At 40.6% G+C, this 20,229-nt stretch overlaps 1 protein-coding gene across 22 annotated transcripts in view; it reads left to right on the forward strand.

Annotated features, from left to right (window-relative positions):
- The first annotated feature begins 7,369 nt into the window (after window positions 1-7,369).
- CLASP1 (cytoplasmic linker associated protein 1) overlaps window positions 7,370-20,229 on the forward strand; it is a 259,814-nt gene continuing 246,954 nt past the window's right edge. For 5 of the 22 annotated variants that reach the window (XM_045203089.3, XM_053918562.2, XM_045203107.3 and 2 more), the window contains exon 1: window positions 7,371-7,565. The gene's annotated coding sequence lies outside the window, so the exon portion shown is untranslated. Of the gene's footprint in view, window positions 7,566-9,271; window positions 9,335-20,229 lie in introns of all 22 variants that reach the window. The other 17 variants (XM_053918568.2, XM_053918565.2, XM_045203097.3 and 14 more) reach the window with 8 other exon arrangements.

Below are 20,229 nucleotides of genomic sequence, written 5' to 3' on the forward strand. Positions count from 1 at the left end.
AATATATTCCCTATGACTATTCTGTAACTACTAATTTGTACTTCTTAATGCCATCACATTTTTCACCCATCCTTCAACCCTCCTTCCCACCTGGCTACCATCAAATTGTTCTCTGTAGCTATGACTCTGTTTCTGTTCTACTTGTTTGCTTATTTTGTTTTTTAGATTGTTGTTCATAGACATGTGTTTATTGCCATTTTATTGTTAATATATTTTACCTTTTTTCTTCTATTTCTTAGAGAAGACACTTTAACATTTTATAATGTATTGGTTTGGTGGTGATAAACTCCTTTAGCTTTTCCTTGTCTGGGAAGCTCTTTGTCCTTTGATTCTAAATGGTAGCTTTGATACCTTTGCTGGGTAGAGTAGTCTTGGCTGTAGGTCCTTGCTTTCCATCACTTTGAATATTTCTTGCTAATCCCTTCTGGCCTGCAAAGTTTCTGTTGAGAAGAAAGCTGACAGTCTTATGTGAGCTCCTTTGTAGGTAACTAACTGCTTTTCTCTTACTGCTTTTAAAATTCCCTTTGTCTTTAACCCTTTGCATTTTGATTGTGATGTGTCTTGGTGAGGGCTTCTTTGTGTCCATCTTGTTTGGGACTTTCTGTGCTTTCTGGACTTGTATGTGTATTTCCTTCACCAGGTTAGAGAAGTTTTTCATCATTATTTTTTCAAATAGGTTTTCAATTTCTTGCTCTGTTCTCTTTCCACAACCCCTATGATGTAAATGTTGGTACACTTGAATTTGTCCCTGAGTCTCCTTATGCTATCCTCATGTTTTGGGGATTTCAGCTTCTTTTGCTGTTCTGATTGTTTTTTGCTTCTTTATATTCCAATTTGCCAATTTAAATCAACAGCTGTATCTCCTGTGCTGTTGATGCCCTCTAAATTATTCTTCATTTCAGTTAGTGTAGCCTTCATTTCTGACTGGTTCCCTTTTACGGTTTCCATGTCCTTTTTTATGCTGTTGAAGTTCTCACTAAGGTTATTGAGCATCCTTATAATTGAACTCTGCATCTAGTAGATTGCTTGTCACCATTTTGTTTGGTTCTTTTTCTGGAGTTTTGTTCTTTCATTTGGGACATCTTTCTTTGTATCCCCAATTTGGCAGCCTTCTTGTGTTTGTTTCTATGTATTCAGTAGAGCTATTACGTCTCCTGGGCTTGGTAGAGTGACCTAATGTATTAACTGTTCTATAGTGTCCAGTGGCACAGCCTCCCTGATCATCCAAGCTGTGCATTACAGGTATGCCCCCAATCCCTCTGTGGGCTGTATACACTCTCCTCTGGTAGTTGAACCTTGATTGATATTGGCATGCCAAAGGGAGGGATTTACCCTTAGGCTGATTGGCTGTATGGACTAGTTGCCACCATTGACCCCCATGAGTATCAGTTGTGCAGGGACTCAGTCCACTGAGCAGGACTTACTTCAGCAGGGCTCTGGTCCTCACTGAATCTGCCCCTCAAACGTATCGCTTTTGGAGGTGGTTTGCTGGTGCTTTGATGTGGTCTGAAGCTGTCTACTGCTTGTGCTGGCTCTGGGGACTTTAAGGAGGTGCAGGCCAAGGTCAGCTTTGGGCCACCTGACATGAGCTACGAAGCTATATGCAGAAGCTACTGGTATTGGGCTTGGAGGTGCCCAGGTGAGGCCAATCTGTGAACCAAGGTCCACTGCTGATAGTATGAGGCCTGGGGCCACAAATCAAGAGGTAATGGGCATGCTGAAGCCAGACACTGCTCATTTAAGAGATTTGAGAAAGGTCTGAAGCATTGGCCAAGACTGGTCATTCATATGGAAAAGCCACTGGAAGCAGTTTGTGTGGGTCCTCAGGTTGGTTGGGGTGGGGTCTCAGAGAATCACTAGGGATGACTAGTTTGAGCCTGGTTGATGGAGACTCAGATACAGTACTCCCCCACACTGGCTCTTTGTGGGGGGCTCAGAATACTGCCTCTCTCCCCATAGCTCTTTTCCTGATACCAGACGATTCAGTTCCTCCCCATATGTTCCTGCTGCCTTTCAAGCTACAGCCCCAGCCCTGGAGCTCAGAGAGAGTGACTAATAAGTCCACGTACAGGCCCTTTAAGAGGAACTGCCTGTGACTCCAGCAATCCACCATCTCACTTAGCCACAATCCTCACTGTTTTTTTTTCCAGCCAAAAGTCATGGGGACTTGTCTTTCTGGCCCTAGAAAACAGGGTTGGGTTTGGTGCTGGTATAGGGCTGGGGCACCTTGCTCTTCAAGAGGTACTTCTGCAGCCATGATATCCCTCCCAAGTTTTACCCACCCCGTGGTGTGGGACCAGGCCATTCCTCATCTCTGCACGTACTACCAGTCTCATTGTGGCTTCTTCTTTAAATGTCTAGTTGTAAGATCATTCAGCTAGATTTCAGGTCATTCTGAATGATGGCTATTCTGTAGTTTAGTTGTAATTTTGATGTGGTTTTGGGAGGATGCGAGTACCGCATTTACCTATTTTGCCATCTGAACCAGAATTCAATGCCCCCCTACTCTTAAAACTGAATTCCTCCAGCAAATTACCTATCTTTCCTCTTGCCAATTCTGTTCCTATCATTTTTTTTTTGAACAAATTCCAATCAGGCCTTCATCTTCACTACTCCAATGTTGTAGCCAATGGTCAATTGTAGCCCCTTGGCTGTTCACTTGGTGGCTCTTCCTGATTTCCTTTCTTCGTTTCCCTCTATTTTAGTGGCTGCTCTTTCTATCCCCTTTGGTTTCGTTACTATTTCAATCCCTAAGTGCTTGAGTGTTTCAGGGATCCTGTCCTTAAAAATTTGTGTATAGTCAACATCTAGATGATTTCATATGGTTTTAAATACTCACTACATGCTGATGTCTCCCAAATATACATATCCAGCCTGGGACTTAATATCTCAAAAGTTAATCTCTTCCCATTTTTCCCCATTTCAGTAAATGTCAACTCCATTCTTCAAATGGCTCAGGCCAAAATTTTGGAATCCATTTAACTGTCCTTTTACTCACACTCTGCATCAATTAATCAATCAAATCCTGTGTACCGTGTTACCTGGATATATCCAGATACCTCACCTCTCCACTGCTTGCATTTTACTCAAGCCACCCACCATTGTCTCTCAGTTGGAGGACTGCAGCAAATTCCTAAGTTGCGCCCTCTTGGTCCCCTACAATCTATTCTCAAAACAGAAGCTAAAGTCATTATTTAAAAATAGAAGGCAAATCACCTTCTCTGCTGAAAACCTTCCAATGTCTTCCCCTCATTAGTCCTCACAATGCCCTAAATTCCTACACAATTTGGTATCCTGTTGCCTATAACCTCATTTCCTACTTTTCTCCTCTCATACTCTGCTTCTGCCACCCTGGCCTCTTTTCTGTTCTTAGGATGTAGCAAACATCCTCTTGCATCAGAATAATTTATGCACTTTCCCTTCTTTCCACCTGGCACATTCTTTTCCCAGATAAAGAACATTTCTTTTCCCATTGTTTCCTTCAGATCTCTGCTAAGTTTGCTTCTCAGTGAGTCTCCCACTCTCCTTGTCCTAATTAAACAGAAATCTCTTCCCTCAGTACTCAGCATTTCCACCTATTTCATTCTTCCCACAATACTACCTGATATACTATATATTTTATTACTTGTCTATATCCTGCCAAAACAGGGATTTTTCTGTTTTCCTAAGAGTTAGGCACACAGTTGGTACACAATATTTTTGAGTGTGTGAATACTATTTATAATGAACTTATGTCCTCTGCCTCATTATGTAAACAGCATTAGCTTCATGGGATTTGGGCATGTATTTCTGAGGAAGATGAAACTGATTGAATAGAAACACTGTCCACTCAGACTATGGTGTCTATCTTTGTAAGGGACCCCAAAGCAGACTGGGAATTATAGAGGTTCAGATTTCAGTGGCAGCCTTGGCATCGATCAGCCATGACATTGGGCAAATAGTTTTTCCTTTCTGAACCTCAATTTTCTCATCTGTAAAAAGATTATTGCTTTAAATGATCTCACAGGAAGTTTGAGAATGTAAAATCCAAGAGGAAGTATTAACCATAAAGTGGTATGTTTTATTAATTTTTTTTATTACCTAGATGTACTTACATGGTATTTCAGATACTTTTTAAGACAATAAATATACCTGGAGTCAAACCCCAGTGTTCTTTTAGGGACCTTAGAAAACAGTTTTACTGTACTAAGCTCTTAAACAATTCAGTAGTTTGACAGAAATCTCTTTGATGTCAGCCTATTCTTTCTCCTGAGAAAATTCACTCTTGACACATGAAATATTTTCTTTCAATATTCTTGCCCAGACCAGTGAACAGTCAGTGCCAAGGGTGCTGGGCTCTCATAGTTTTATTTCATAATTGTGTGTGCGTGTGTATGGTTGGTGAGCCTCCCTTCAACCCATCTGTAACCCCAAACCTTGGTTTTCACACCTATAAAGTGCAGCGAATAACAACTGGCTCATGTTTATCTTGACATATTCAATGATATAGCAATAATTTATCTAAAGTGGTAATCAATGCCTGGCTTATCTTAAAGGCTCCATAAATGCTTTATTAAGCTTCCACTGTCAGCATCACTTTCTGAAACAGTTCTTTCCCCAAGTGGAGGATATGACACAGTATGGATTTTTCCACTTGATTTGAAAATCTTTCCCATCCTATTTAAAGCCAGGTCTTAAAGAGATATTTGCATGGTCATGTTCATTGCAGCATTATTCACAATAACCAAAAGGTATAAGTAACCCAAGTGTCCATCATGGTATATACATGCAATGAAATATTATTCAACATTAAAAAGTAAGGATATTCTGACACACACCACAACATAAATGAACACTGAAGACATTATGCTAGGTGACATAAGACAGGCACAATAAAACAAATATGTCTGTATGATTCCACTTACATGAGGCATCTTAGTAGTCAGATTTATAAAAAGAGTAGAATGGTGGTTGCCCGGAGTAGGGGGTGGGGAGGGTGGTGGGAAGATGGATAGGTATAGAATTCCAGTTTGTAAGAGGAAGAGTTATCGTGGTGCTGCATGGCATTGTAAATTCCCTTAACTCTACTGTACACTTAAAAAGGGTTAAAATGGTACATTTTGTTTACTTACAATTAAAAATTTAAAAAAAAATCCCCATCCCATTCATCAAACCTTACTTTCCACTTGTCATATTGGATTGGCTAAACAGTCCATTTAGTTTTTTCTACAAATGGTTTAGATTTTTCTGAAAAGATACATTTTTCATTTTCACCAATAACTTACATTAAGTTGGATATTTTCAGTATATTTTCAAGGCTGTCACCTGTCTCCTGCATGGTATAACACTGATTGTTTTCAAATGTCTTGATTTGATTGCTATCAACTTCAACTGGTCTACCCAACCGTGGAGCATCATCCAGCAAGAAATCACCAGCATGAAACTTTGCAAACCACTTTTTACACATTCTATCAGTCATAGCACCTTCACCATACACTGCATGATCTCACCTTTCTTGAAATAATAAAGCATAATATACTGAAAATGTTGCGTATTTTCTTCCATCAATATTAAAATGGCTACACAAAAATTCACCAATTTTGATTTTTTTAAATGCACACTGACATTACAGCTGTCACAATAAAATCCAACAAACTGTTTTGAATTAAGTTAAAGACAACTAAGTGCTACTGTTAGGGTGGTTGGTGATGTGGGCTGTGAAAGAACTCACAAAGAGAGTAGAGGGTAAAGATTTTATTCACTCTCCCAGAAAGGAGAGGGTCATGGTGTGGAGAGATACACCAGCATTAAGGAGCGGGGGGCTTTGAGTTTTATTGAATTATAATAGGAGGATAAATGGGTGGGGCGGTTGCCGTTGGGAGGCCCATGAGCTGTTGGGGGGCATTGTAACCTGAGGTTTTGGTTGGTTTTTGCATAAGCTGCCGTTTGTACCAATGCTATCTTCTGCCTGTGTTGTACGGAGTGGTTAGTCAAGTTCTGTTCTTGCTTTGCAGTAATTTCCAGCTTTGGAAACATAAGCTCAGAAGAGTAAACGCCAATCTTGTTTAACAAGCTCATAGGCCTGCTTGGCAAATGATGCCAAAATAGCAAATGGCACTGGCTTTATCCTTTCAGCTACTAGAGCCACCCACGAAAAAAAAAACGAACAAACGAACTTTTTGGTCAACCGAATACATGCATTTTGCTATTCAGTTTGGTCTCTATTACGGCCAGTGTAACACCCATTCCCTGAGCCTTTGCCCCATAGTATTTCTTCTCTGGAAGGCTTTCTTCATCACCAATATCCATTTTCAAAAGGGTGCTTGCGCTTTCTCCCCAAAGATGTTACCTTTTCTAGATCCCAGTAATCACACACCCCTACGTCATCCCTATTTCTAAGGACTACAGCCCTCTCCCTTTTCTGCACTACACAGAAGGGGCTACACATGACTTTTTTGTTTTAGCTTAGTCTCTCCAACCATAACATTTAAGCCCCAGGGCATTCTCTTACCATTCTCTCTCACCCCTTTCCCAAAACATACACAATTCTCCAGCGCGGACTGTGGTATACAAATTACCAGTGAAAACTCAACGCACTAGACACCCAGATGGAGGGAAGTCTTAATGGTTATTTCCAGGAGGCGGTAATTGCACACAAAGCTTACAATGTCAAATTACTGAGGAGCGTAGGGCCTTTAAGCGGCAAAAATTGGGTCCTTTAGGATCCTTAAACGCAGCCGTACAACTTGCACAGCCTTCTGGTCTGTGAAACAGCTTCCCACAAAGTACCACTGGAGAGGTATTCGAGAGTTAGAGTAAAAGCAACGTTGAGTATACGGTCAAGTAAAAAGATCTTATCCCGAAAGTCTCCGACGACTCCATCGGGTAGGCCCACTCCAGAAAGGGCAAAGACCCATTAAAATGTTGTTCTTCCGGTTCAAGAATCCACGCCTACTCTGTAAGGGCAAAGGGACGCGGGTACGGAAGGTCGCAGGGCACAATTTCCTTCATCCCAGTCTCCCTGAACGCGTGAACCAGAACTAAAAAGGCAAATATTTCCCTCAGGTTTTAGTCTCGACCGGAGGGCATTCCAGCCAGACGGCTTTTATACTGGTTTCTCCTTAGCTGTACTCACAGTAGGGCTTTCTAGTGGCCTATTGCATGGACGCCTACATGCGACCCTAATTGTGTAGCTTGAGTTCTGTCGCAAGTTCCTCGGCGGCTCAACCACACCCTAGCCACCTATGGGTCCCTATCAGGGTCAACTGATGTTCTCCGAGAAGACGAGCGACCCCGGGATTTCCAGTTTACGAAGGCCCGCGCAGCCAAGCGGGCGCCTGCGCGGGGCGTTACGTTAGAGAAGCAGCGCCTCTCTGGTCTCCGTTTACACTCTATGGTCCAGCTGGGTCGGTGGCGGTAAGGGGAGGGAAAGGAAAAGGGAGAGCGCACTGCGCAGGCGCTCTCTCGCTCGCTCTCTCTCTTTTTTTTTTTTTAATACCAGCACCAAGCACTTAACCTCATTAGGGTGGAGGAGAAGGCGGTGGCAATTTAGTGAGGCAGCTGCAACTACAACGAATAAAATGGCTGTAAGTACCCGGTGAGGGCTAGGAGATTCAGACCCCAGTCCTCCCGTGCCCCTGCCTCCTCCCCCGCGGTGGGGGACATTGGGACTGGGTGGGGGCGATGTCCAGTGTCGTCTTAGGCTCTTGTATACACTTTGGGGGGAGGGGGCGGCCCTAGGTGGGAAGCCCGGTGAGGAGCGGGATGGGAGGGTTGTTTTTCCAACCAGGAGTTTGCTGATTTCAGGCTGCTTTGCAGAGGTGGGGGTGGGGGGGAGGCGGCGGCTGTGAGGTCAGCCTTGCTTTGTGTGCCCCTTTCTCTTTTCTTGTCCCAGACCCCACCCCTGACCCGAGTCACCCTGGCCGGGGTGGAGAAGACGGGACCCCGAGTCGCTTTTGAAAAGAGCCCGGAATTGCGAGGGGAGGGGCCAAGGGAGAGAAACCCACTACAGCTAGTCGGAGAGTGATGGGTGTGGAGAAAGATCCAGAGGGAAGGGGTACGGGGGAGGCGGGAGGCCGGGGCTTCCAACCCGGCCAGACAAAAGCTGCGGCGCTGAGCTGAGCAGCGGGCCGGGCGGGATGCGGAAGGTCCCCTTGGTCCCTGGGGCCCGCAGATAGCTTCTTTCGGAACCTGCGGACAAGTGCTGAGTGAAGCCTTGTGCAGCCTTCTCAACTTGCCTTTGTTGTTCTTTGGTATTGGCAGAGACGCTCTGAGAAGGATGAGAGTGTGATCTTGCACCTTAGCCTGGTTAGGTACAATGGAGCTAATCGAATTTTGCTTTCCATTTGCCCAGCCGGTCGGATGAGTATGGGGTTTTCCAGAGTCTAACTTATTACATAATGTTTTTTAAAATAGTTGTGTTTGTTCCTAAAATTAAAAAAAAAATTAGGTGGAGCGTTAAAGCGTCGGGGTGAGTTTCTCTATCTTGGGGTTCGTTCATTAAATATTGACCATTCGTAGAACCTGTGAGCTCTTTAAACATGATACTTTAATTTGTAGATGTGGCAGTGAAAGCTTCAGATTCTCTAGTCCTTTGGGAGGCAGTGATGCAGAAGCGTCAGGAGGGAGAAATAGTTGCGTGCTGCCATGTGCCAGGCGGGTGCCACACAAGAATTCATACAGTAGGGTATGAATTCTGGCTTTAGAAGTTGTTGTTTTTATTACTATTACTATTACGAGATTATTCATAGTGACATACACCGAGCACTTGGTATGAGGAATCCTGGAGAGTGGGCTCGTTTTGCTCATCAAGGGAGTGGGAGAATAGTAACATTGACTCACACAGGCCATATGTAATAGATAGCAAAAGTAACACTACCGTGTCCCAGAGTTACTCAGTATTATTTATTTTCTCCATTTGCTCAGAAATATTTAAATTTTGGTGAGCTGTTTGATTATTCAACTTTGTAAAATTGTGTAACTGCCCCCCTCCTTTTAGCAACTGTTACTCAAATCTCCGTTTCTGTAATTAATTATCTACTAAGGTGTAGCACTGTTTAGATTTTTAAAGTTTTAATTTTTATTGAGTTTTAAGCCATAGCTTTACTTTCTCTCAACTAAGTTAGAAATCCTTTGAAGAGACTGTGGGTGGTGGAGGTATCAAATATTGTATCTCCCTGTAATAATCTCAGTGGCAAATAAAGAAAGGGTGGAGGTATTAAATATTGTATCTCGATATTATGATCTAAATGACAAAGAAAAGGTCTTTGCTAAACGTAGATTTTTGTCTTAGAACTGAAAACCCAGATCTACTGTGTCAGGATTTTGGCTACAGACTCACCTTTATGTAAAAGAGGTAAGCATTTTTTGTACTAATGTGAGGCAAAAATCTGACACTTGGTGTGTTGTGCTTCAGTACTACTGTGATAGAATCTCTTCAGAGTAGTTCAGATGATGGGAATTTGCTTTTTATAGAGCAAGATTTCAGATCCTTAAAATAGTTTGACAGGGATGTTGAGAAATAATTTTGGCTAGGAGAACATTAAGTTTATTGTTCAAATGTGTTACACTTTGTTGACTGGTTTTTAATTTAGATATTTTGCTTTAGTCTTTTGTTAATTTTATTTTAACTGACTCAGTGTCATGATTTATAAATTGGGTGAGATAGTTTCTTGGATCTGAGACTTAAATTTGTTTTTTGAAACTCCATGTAGTCTTAACAGTCTACTACTTAAAAGTTACAGTTTTTAGATAATTATGTAATACTTTTATTTTGTAGTACTGTTAGTAAATATTATAACCATTGAAGGGGTTATAAATATTAGAGTTGAGTTAATTAAAACTGTCAGTTTGTCATATTAAATAGTGGAAAGAATAGATAGTAGTGAAAAACAACTGTTTAAAAATAATCGTATAAAAGATTTCCTAGCAAATAAGAGAACGATCTATTAGTTATTAAAAACCCAAAAAACAAAAAACCGTGCACAACTAAGTAAAGAAGAAATTACTGATTAAATAGTTTCTGGTTTGTAAAGTGTAATTTAAGAAATTAATCTTTTTATGCCCTGGCTGGTGTGGCTCAGTGGATTGAGTGCTGGCCGGTAAACCAAAAGGTCTCCTGTTGGATTCCCAGTCAGGGCACATGCCTGAGTTGGGGGCAGGGTCCCTGGTGGGAGGCATTCAAGAGGCAACCACACATTGATATTTCTCTCTCTTTCTCCCTCCCTTCCCCTCTGTCTAAAAATAAATAAAATCTTAAATTATTTTTTTATTTTTTTTTTTTACCCAGTGCAGTCAGGGTAACATCCATGAAATATATGTGTAACTAAGTGATCTCTAAAGGACTTAATTTTAGCACTAGAATTCACTAATTGTTTCACCACCCCAGGGCTTTTCTTCTCCTTTTACACTCAGATCTCTACTGCCATACTGAATGCTTTTTGCCCCGCAGATTCTGTGGCAGCTCCAGATTCTGCCTTTCCCCATAGATCCCTAAAGATCTAGCTCACATGGCGGCATTCTTCCTTAACATTTTTGTTGACTTTCTTCCTGTGTCCTTGCTGTTTTCTGTTGTAGATATTCCTTACCTTCCTCCTTGGAAGCTCACTCCTGTGCATTTACTCTTGTCTAGATCCTTGAGGGCACTATGAGTTTGTAGAACACTTTGTGGTATCCTCTGTTGCTTACTCCTGAGCCTTGTCGAACTTGTCACTATATAATGTATGAAAGAATAAAGCAGCCCTGGCTGGTGTGGCTCAGTGGATTGAGTGCCATCCAGTGAACCAAAAGATCGCCAGTTCAATTCCCAGGAAGGGCACGTGCCTAGGTTGCAGGCCAGGTCCCCAGTTGGTGTATGCAAGAGTCAACCATTAATGTTTCTCTCCCTCTCTTTCTACCCCCCTTCCCCTCTCTCTAAAAGTAAATAAGTAAAATCTTAAAAAAAAAAAGAATAAATCAATGTATTATAACTTAGAATAATAGAATTTGAGCCTTAGGCAAGTTTTTAGAGGCCCTGTAGTCCAGTATCCTTCTGTCTACTGTAGTTTGATCATCAGCCTCACACTGCAGACCCACTTCATCCTTACTGGACAGGTCTTGGTCGCTAGAAAGGTATTTTAGGAAATTTACCATAATTTCTACCTCCCCCTTTTACCTGTTGATTTTAATTATCCCCCCTGAAACAACATGAGTTAAGTCTGTTTCTTCTCCACATAATAGCCTTTCATTTCCCAGGACAGTCACCAGGCCCTTTCTAGATTTATTGATTAATTCAAGTATTAAACCCTTTCTTTTTGTTAGGCACCAGATACCATGCGAGTGCAGTTGAAGACATATGTGGCCCTCACGTTTCAGGGGCTCGCAATCTAGGACAGTCAGACAGGATGTTATGAATAGATGCTGATTATGCTGGAGGTGTGTAAATCCGTCCTGGTTTAATAGGATTTCAGCATGCTTTCTTTAGGCAACTCTGTTTTTGTTAGAGTCTTTTAAATGCAGTGTTTGAAATAAAACAATTTGATTTGAGCCATATACAGCTATTGTCTTAGGTTAGGAAACTCTACCAATGATTTTCAGACTTCATTGTGCATTTGGCTCTGCCACTTAACCAGCTCTGTGACATTGTGCCTTGGGCTAGTTAAATCATCTCTTTGTCTCTTAATGTTTTCACTTACAAAATGAGGGTAAAGAGAGGATGATTTTAATAGTAGTGCCTACTTAGGGAGTTCTTACAAGGATTAAATGAGATAATACATGTAAAGTGCTGAGAATAGTGGCTAGCATATAATAAATGGGTTAATACAAAGCATGTACAATTACTGTTAATAATAATGTAGTAGTAGCAGTAATCAAGTCACCAGAATCACTTGGAGAGCTTTTTAAAATATAAATGGCCTGGCCTTATTTAACTTATTTCTGTCTACCTAGAGATATTTGGTCAGTTAAGTCTGAATGGAGCCTGGGCAGCCACAGTTTTTACTAATGCCTAGTTGACTCTTAAAATCCCCAAAGTTTGAGAACCCTGCACTCTGTATTAGTATTGTTAGTGATGGCATTGGCTTTTACAAATTTAAAAACTTACCAAGTAATATGTGAATAGAGTTTCCTAAAAGATTAGAACAGTGCAGATAAGGTGAAATACATGGCCCCAGATCCCAGGGCCCTTGGGAAGCATTGTCCACTTACTATCAGTTTGGAACTTGTCCTTATAAACACTGTTAACCTTTTTTTGTAGCTATATATGTATGAATTCATATAATAGCCAGATTTAAGGGATGGAACCTTTTTTTTCAAAGCACTTTTAATATTCATAATCTTATTTGCTCCCTTTCAAATCCTGTGAGGTAGGTAGGTAGATGGGCGGGTCATCCTGTCAATTTGTAGGTGAGAAACCAAGACCTCCAAGTTAAATTCTAGTATGTGGTAGAGCTAGGATGAGAACTGGCTCTTCTGTTTCTCAGCTTAGTTCTTTTTTCATTGTAAACTGTTTCTTAGCTACATAGCTACGTTTTGTTGCCTTATATTGAAGTAGGGCTTCATGAAGTCTTCTGATCTTTTTGCCATGTGAATAGCTGCCAAACCATATTTCCTCCTACTTTTTAGTGTATTTATGATTGCTTCTTAAAAATTGTAAATTCAGGGTTTAATATTACATATATCTGTTAAGGTTTATCTTTTTGTGAAAAACAAACGTAGAACTGGCCTTGTGGTCATCTATTAGCATGGCACATTTTGGTGAGTTTATCTTCATTCAGGATAACTTTCCACCTGCTTCTGTAACTGTTGTCCATTTACTTGTCAAAACTAAAATTATTTATAGTTTTATTACAGTAATATAGCAATAATACAGAAAGTTCAGAGACCAGAAAACCCACATCAATCCATTCTAATACAAGCTATGATTTTTCACCTTTTGAGGCTGCCCATATGTTCATACTTTGTAGAAAGTAATTTCAGGTCTTGCATGTTTAATGAATAGTTTCTGCGTAACGATATAGTATGCATCATTTTAATGTTTAATAGCTTTGTCATATTTGAAATGATATGGCAAATTTTGGTAAACTGGGATCCTTGACATGCAGGTATCTTTTACTTAATATACTACAACAGTGACTCTCTTTTTGAATATGGTTGGTTTCTTTTTGTGTTGTTTTATTTATGATAAATTCAAAGTGAGATTATTGGATGATTTTTGATACACATTGCCTGACCAACAAGTTGTACCAGTTAATAATTTTCTTAGCAATCCAAGGATGTAGCAGTTTCACCAACTTCTTTTTTTTTTTTACCAACTTCTGGTAATATAACTTAAGTATATTTTTGTTACTCTGCAGGGTGTAGAATGTATGTTATTTTCCTTTTTCATTTCTTGTATTTTAAAAAAGTATAAGCAATTATGACAGACTTTTATATGAACCAACGATAAGCAGTTTTTTTGGATATTCTGTGCTGGTGATCTCCCTTACTCGGTTTCCCCTCCCGTCCAGCACTGACAAAGAGTGCATTTCTGGATGAGTACGGAGGCATCCTTTGCTTTGGGTAGCAGATTGGTCTTGTGTCAGTATCAGACGGTAGTTAACATTTTTGTGGCCTACCTTCAAGTGTTTCTTTACACAGTTGTGCTCAAGGGCCATGCTTGAAATATAGGGTAGGGCAAACATAGGTTTACAGTTGTGTGTATGGAAAAATAATACAATGATTAATAAAAAATAATACAAGAATAGACACTTTTGAGTACTCACAACTGTAAACTTACTATTGCCCCACCCTGTATTTAGTAATAAGAATGTCTGGTGGTAGAGTTGAGGTATCCACTTTTTTATTGGGTTTACCAGGTGATTCTGACACCACCAGAGTTTGAGTGCTGCCTCAGGCCTACTTTCTAGCTAACATTCTGCTCAGTTTCCTCATAGTGTGTCTTTCCTGTGGGTAGAGGCAGACTCTTATGAAGGAAGAGTTGCTCAGACATGCTGACAGAGGCCTGTTGTATAGAAAATGAATTGCAGAGCAGTACCCTTCCTAATGTAGAGTAGCTGAGTTCATTGTAGGAATAATAAGCCAGTCTTTCCAAGAGTAGTTGAACTGTATAAAAACAGCTCATTGTCTATAGTCTTCTTGTTGCTGGTGGCTGTTCACAGTGTGAAGTACATTCACACTGTTGTGTAACCATCACCGCAGTCTGCTTCTAAATCTTTTCTATCACTCCAAACTGGAACACACCTATTAAGCAGTAAATCCCCATTCTTTCTTCTCCCTGAGCCACTGGTAACTTCTTATCTGTTCTCTGTCTCTGAATTTGCCTGTTCTAGATATTTCATATAAGTGGAATCATACAGTGTTTGTCCTTTTGCCATTGGTTTATTTCACTTAGCATGATATTTTCAAGGTTCATTCATGTCGTATAGCATGTATCAGAATGCTCTTTCTTTGTTTCTTAATCTTCACCTGGGAATATGTTTACTGATTTTAGAGAGAGAGAGAGGAAGAAGTTAATCCTTTTTAATTGCTGAATAATATTCCATTGTATAGATATACTACATTTTGTTAATTCATTCATCTGTTGATGGAAATTGGGTTGTTTCCACTTTTTGACTATTGTAGACAATGCTGCGATATACATTGGTTTGCAAATTTATGTTTGAGTCTCTGCTTTCAGTTCTTTTGGGTATATACCGAGGGGTAGGCCTAATAGGTTGGGTGGTAATTCAGCTTTTTGAGAAACTGCCAAACTTTTCTACAGTGGCTGTATCATTTTACACTCCCTGCAACATATGGAAGTTTCCCGCATCCTTGCCAACACTTATTTTCTTTATTTTTTTTAAATTTAAAGCCATCCTAGTAGGTGTAAAATAGTACCTTACCTAGTAGGTATAAAATTAAGGAGAATTTTCTGTCTGATGCTGATTGAATTTATTTCTTGGTAGTGATTGGCATACCAAGTAGATTTTCTATGGTCTGTGACTGCATTTTAAGAGTGAGCATGATGGAAAAAGCTTTTAATTCTCTCATTCTTTTTAGACTTAGAGTAGATTCGTGAAATTTTCACAAGAACATTTATGTGGACAAAGTAACAATACTTAGATAAATTGTATAATAATGATTTTTATGGAGTCTGAAAGAATGATTAGGCTCTGGAAGGTAAGGAACATCTCATAATCATTTGATTGCAAGATCTCTTTTAGGCTGAAATGTGGTGAGTGAAGGGCATGCAGAAAGGCTGTACATAAAGTGTTAATGAGAAATGGACCCAAAACACAGAAAGCTTTTAAAAAAAAACTGTTGCCATTTAAGAGTTATTCTAGAGTATATCCTGAGAAGACAGAATAGGGAAAGGCTAGGGAAAGGCTTCTGGTCTGGTGGTAAAAGAGAGATGTGTCCCCTTTCTATATTGACCTAAAAGATATGAGGCCCTGAACCAGGTATACACTCAACTGGTTGGCCACTCGGTGATCTGCCTGTTGCCATCTTTATGAGAGCTGTGTTGGCTGTCTGGGGACCTAGCTTGTGACCATGGGACGAGGACCCTAATTCTTGGCCCTATTCATGCCATGATCTAATTCTGTGAAGTGGCTACAAGAGCCAAGAAAGCACTATTCTTGCTGAGAGAAAGCTGTTTGAAGCTAATACCTTACAGAGAACTCTAGGTCTTGGGAAAATCAGGACTCTTACATTTTCAGATTTCAGTTGTGGAATTTTGGGGATGGGAGTTAGACATTGTGCTTTTGGGAAACTGGCTGCTATTGAGATGGCTCTGGATAATGATGCATTTTTATATGTATTATGGGCTGTAATTTTTTTTTTTTAAATATGCAGCCGAGGACCTTTTCTTTCATTGCTTTTAGAGGGAAGGAGAGAGGAAGTGAGAGAGAGAAACATCAATGCAAGAGATAAGCATCAGTGGGTTGCCTCCTGTACATGCCCAGATCTGTGAACGAACACACAACCCAGGCACGTGCACAGACTGGGAATCAAACCTGCAACTGTTTGGTTACGGACCATGCTCCAGTCAACTGAGCCACACTGGCCAGGGTTGGCTGTAAACTTTTTTTTGAAGATACCTAGGGAATATTCTTAAGTCCCTTTTTATTATGAGCAAGTTTGAATCCATTGTAATTGTATATGAAGAATCTTTTCCTCTTGTTTAAACTACTTAGAAAGGAGGAGAGCTGTAAGTTAGCATGCATTAATTTTTAAAAAATGTAGAATACTTATTTTTGAATAGGTAATATATACACATGAATTAAAATTTAAGTTTTCCTCCTATCTTGTGATCCACCCAGTTCCCTTTCCTGAAGACTCTAATATTATTAAATGCATGTGTGAAAAAATGCATGTATGTATGCATACCTATCCTCCCTGCCAATTTTTATACAGATAGTGGCCTATTACAGACTACCCTCCATTTTTCGTTCTTTATTTTATTTTATTTTTTTACTTAATGTATCTGGGAAATCATTTATGGCAGTACTTAAAGGCTTCCTTTTTTTTTTTTAAGATTTTATTTATTTATTTTTAGGGAGAAGGGAAGGGAGGGAGAAAGACGTAGAGAAACATCAATGTGTGGTTGCCTCTTATACGTCCCCTACTGGGGACCTGGCCTGCAACCCAGGCATGTGCCCTGACCAGTAATCAAACCAGCGACCTTTTGGTTCACAGGCCTGCACTCAATCCACTGAGCCACACCAGCTTGGGCCAAAGTCTTCCTCTTTGTTTTCTTTCTTTCTTTCTTTTTTTAAATGAAGAGTATAGGTGAATAGTATGCCATTGTATGGCATACCATAATTTATCTAGCCCTCTGTTGAGGAACATTGTTGTTCCCAGTCTTTTGCGTTTATAAACAGTGCTACAAAGAATAATTCTGTCATAACTTATTATGAATAAATAAATTCACATAAGTTGATATTTTGGGTTCAAAGTTATATGCCTTTAAAATTTTGAGAGATGTTGCTAAATTATTCACCCTGGAGGCTTTAATAAAACGCAGTCTGCAGTATGAGACTCCATAGGTAATACACTTAAAAATGTTATTTTGTAAAAGCATATGACTCTGTTTTGTCATATGTCATTTTTGCATTGAAACATGGCTCTAATTCAGTGATAAAAAATTCATCAAATGCTTGTTGTGTTTGTTGTCTGTTTTTGACCTTTGCAAGGTTCTAAAAAAAACTTTGCTAGGTTTGGGAATAAACTTTGCTTTTTAGGTGTTACCAATACTGCCTTCTAGATATGAATACTAGAAGTGGACAATTTGCTCAATAGCTGGCTCTTCTATATTTTTCAGTTCTTGGTGTAGCAACTGATGATGCCTGTGGTTTCAGGATTATACTTTTATTTGACTTTACAAATAACTTTAAGGTTTTGGATACAGTGTGATTTAACTACGAAGAATTTTAACATGCTTTTTAATGTCTTAAAATTTATATTTTCTTTGACTAGATAGCTTTTTTAAAATATAGTTTATTGATTGTGCTATAACAGTTGTCCCATTTTTTCCTCTTTATTCCCATCCACCCTGCACCCTCCCTCCCAATCGCATTCCCCCTCCTCAGTTCATGTCTGTGGGTCAAATGTATGAGTTCTTTGGCTTCTATATTTCTCATACTCTTCTTAATCTCCCCCTGTCTATTTTGTACCTACCGTTTATGCTACTTATTCCCTGTACCTTTCCCCCATTCCTCCCCTCCCCCTCCCTGCTGATAAACCTCCATGTGGTCTCCATTTCAGTGATTCTGTTCCTGTTCTAGTTGTTTGCTTAGTTTGTTCTTGTTTTAGGTTTGGTTGTTGATAGTTGTGAGTTTGTTGTCATTTTACTGTTCATATTTCTGATCATCTTTTTCTTAGATAAGTCCCTTTAACACTTCATATAGTAAGGGCTTGGTGGTGATGAACCTGTAACTTGACCTTATCTGGGAAGCACTTTATCTGCCCTTCCATTCTAAATGAAAGCTTTGCTGGATAGAGCAATCCTGGATGTAGGTCCTTGCCTTTCATGACTTGGAATAATTCTTTCCAGCCCCTTCTTGCCTACAAGGTTTCTTTTGGGATATCAGCTGAGAGTCTTATGGGAACTCCTTTGTAGGTAACTGTCTTCTTTTCTCTTGCTGCTTTTAAGATTTTCTCCTTACCTTTAAGTTTGGGTAATGTAATTATGATGTGCCTTGATGTGTATTTCCTTGGGTCCAACTTCTTTGGGACTCTCTGAGCTTCCTGGACTTCCTGGAAGTCTATTTCTTTTGCCAGGTTAGGTAAGTTCTCCTTCATTATGTTTTCAAATAAGTTTTCAGTGTCTTGCTCTTCCTCTTTTCTTCCTGGCACCCCTATGATTCGGATGTTGGAACGTTTAAAGATGTCCTGGAGGTTCCTAAGCCTCTCATATTTTTGAATTCTTTTTTTTGATATATTTGTTGATTATGCTATTACAGTTGTCCCATTTCCGCCCCTTCACTCAACTCCATCCTGCCCACCCCCTCCCTCCCACATTTCCCCCCTATAGTTCGTGTCCATGGGTCATACTTAAAAGTTCTTTGGCTTCTACATTTCCTACACTATTCTTACCCTCCCCCCTGTCTATTATCCACCTATTATGCTATTTATTTTCTGTGCCTTTCCACCCTATCTCCCCCTCCCAATCCCCTGTTGATAACCCTCCATGTGATCTCCATTTCTGTGGTTCTATTTCTGTTCTAGTTGTTTGCTTAGTTTTCTTTTGTTTTGGTTTTAGGTGTGGTTGTTTATAACTGTGAATTTGCTGTCATTTTTACTGTTCATATTTTTTATCTTCTATTTCTTAGATAAGTCCCTTTAACATTTCATATAATAATGGCTTGGTGATGATGAACTCCTTTCACTTGACTTTATCTGAGAAGCACTTTTTCTGCCCTTCCATTGTAAATGATAGCTTTGCTGGATACAGTAATCTTGGATGTAGGCCCTCGCCTTTCATGACTTGGAATACTTCTTGCCAGTCCCTTCTTGCCTGTAAGGTCTCTTTTGAGAAATCAGCTGACAGTCTGATGGGAACCCCTTTGTAGGTAAATGTCTCTCTTTCTCTTGCTGCTTCTAAGATCCTCTCCTTCTGTTTAATCTTGTTTAATGTAATTATGATGTGCCTTGGTGTGTTCCTCCTTGGGTCCAGCTTCTTTGGGACTCTCTGAGCTTCCTGGACTTCCCGGAAGTCTATTTCCTTTGCCAGATTAGGGAAGTTCTCCTTCATTATTTGTTCAAATAAGTTTTCAATTTTTTGTTCTTCCTCTTCTCCTTCTGGCACCCCTATAATTCGGATGTTGGAACGTTTCAAGATGTCCTGGAGGTTCCTAAGCCTCTCCTCATTTTTCCGAGTTCTTGTTTCTTCCTTCTTTTCTGGTTGGATGTTTCTTTCTTCCTTCTGGTCCACACTGTTGATTTGAGTCCCAGTTTCCTTCGCATCACTATTGGTTCCCTGTACATTTTCCTTTGTTTCTCTTAGTATAGGCTTCATTTTTTCATCTGGTTTTCGAACAGATTCAACCAATTCTGTGAGCATCTTCATAACCATTGTTTTGAACTGTGCATCCGATAGGTTGGCTATCTCTTCCTCGCTTAGTTGTATTTTTTCTGGAGCTTTGAAGTGTTCTTTCATTTGGGCCATTTTTTTTTTGTCTTGGCGTGCCTGTTACATAAAGGGGCAGAGCTTTAGGTGTTCACCAGGGTGGTTAACGCTGGTGGCTGCGCTGTGACGCTGTACGTGGGGGAGGGGCCCAGAGGGAGCAATGGCTCCCGCTCCACTCTCCCCCGGACCTAAGCCACTCCCTCTGCTACCCAAAATCAAATTGGGCCCCTCCGGTGCTGGTTCCCGAGTGGGTGGGCTTGTGCATGCTCTAGGCCCCTGTGGGTCTCTCCAATGACCTCTCCTGTGAGGCTGGGAGTCTCTCCTGCTGCTACCCCAACCCCCACGGGCGTTTTCAATTAGAGGTTTGAGGCTTTATTTCCCCGTGCTGGAGCCCTGGGTTACTCGGTCTGCTCTGCTCCCCGCAGTTCGTCCCGGTTTATCTGTGTGTGAGTGTGGGGCCCGCGGGGTACTACCCGCTGCTCTGCCTGCCCCGTTCTCCGCCACTCTGAGTCCGGTCCTCTCGGTTTATCTGTGTGCGAATGTGGGGTCGCAGGGTCTGCTAGTGGTCAGACTGCCTGCCCCGTTCATCCCACACTCCACCAGTCTCGGTCCTGCCATGGCCACTCGACTCCTCTCCGCCCCGGTGCCCATCTCTGCCCCTCCTG

Source organism: Desmodus rotundus, chromosome 2, assembly GCF_022682495.2.
Source record: "Desmodus rotundus isolate HL8 chromosome 2, HLdesRot8A.1, whole genome shotgun sequence".
Classification (NCBI taxonomy): domain Eukaryota; kingdom Metazoa; phylum Chordata; class Mammalia; order Chiroptera; family Phyllostomidae; genus Desmodus; species Desmodus rotundus.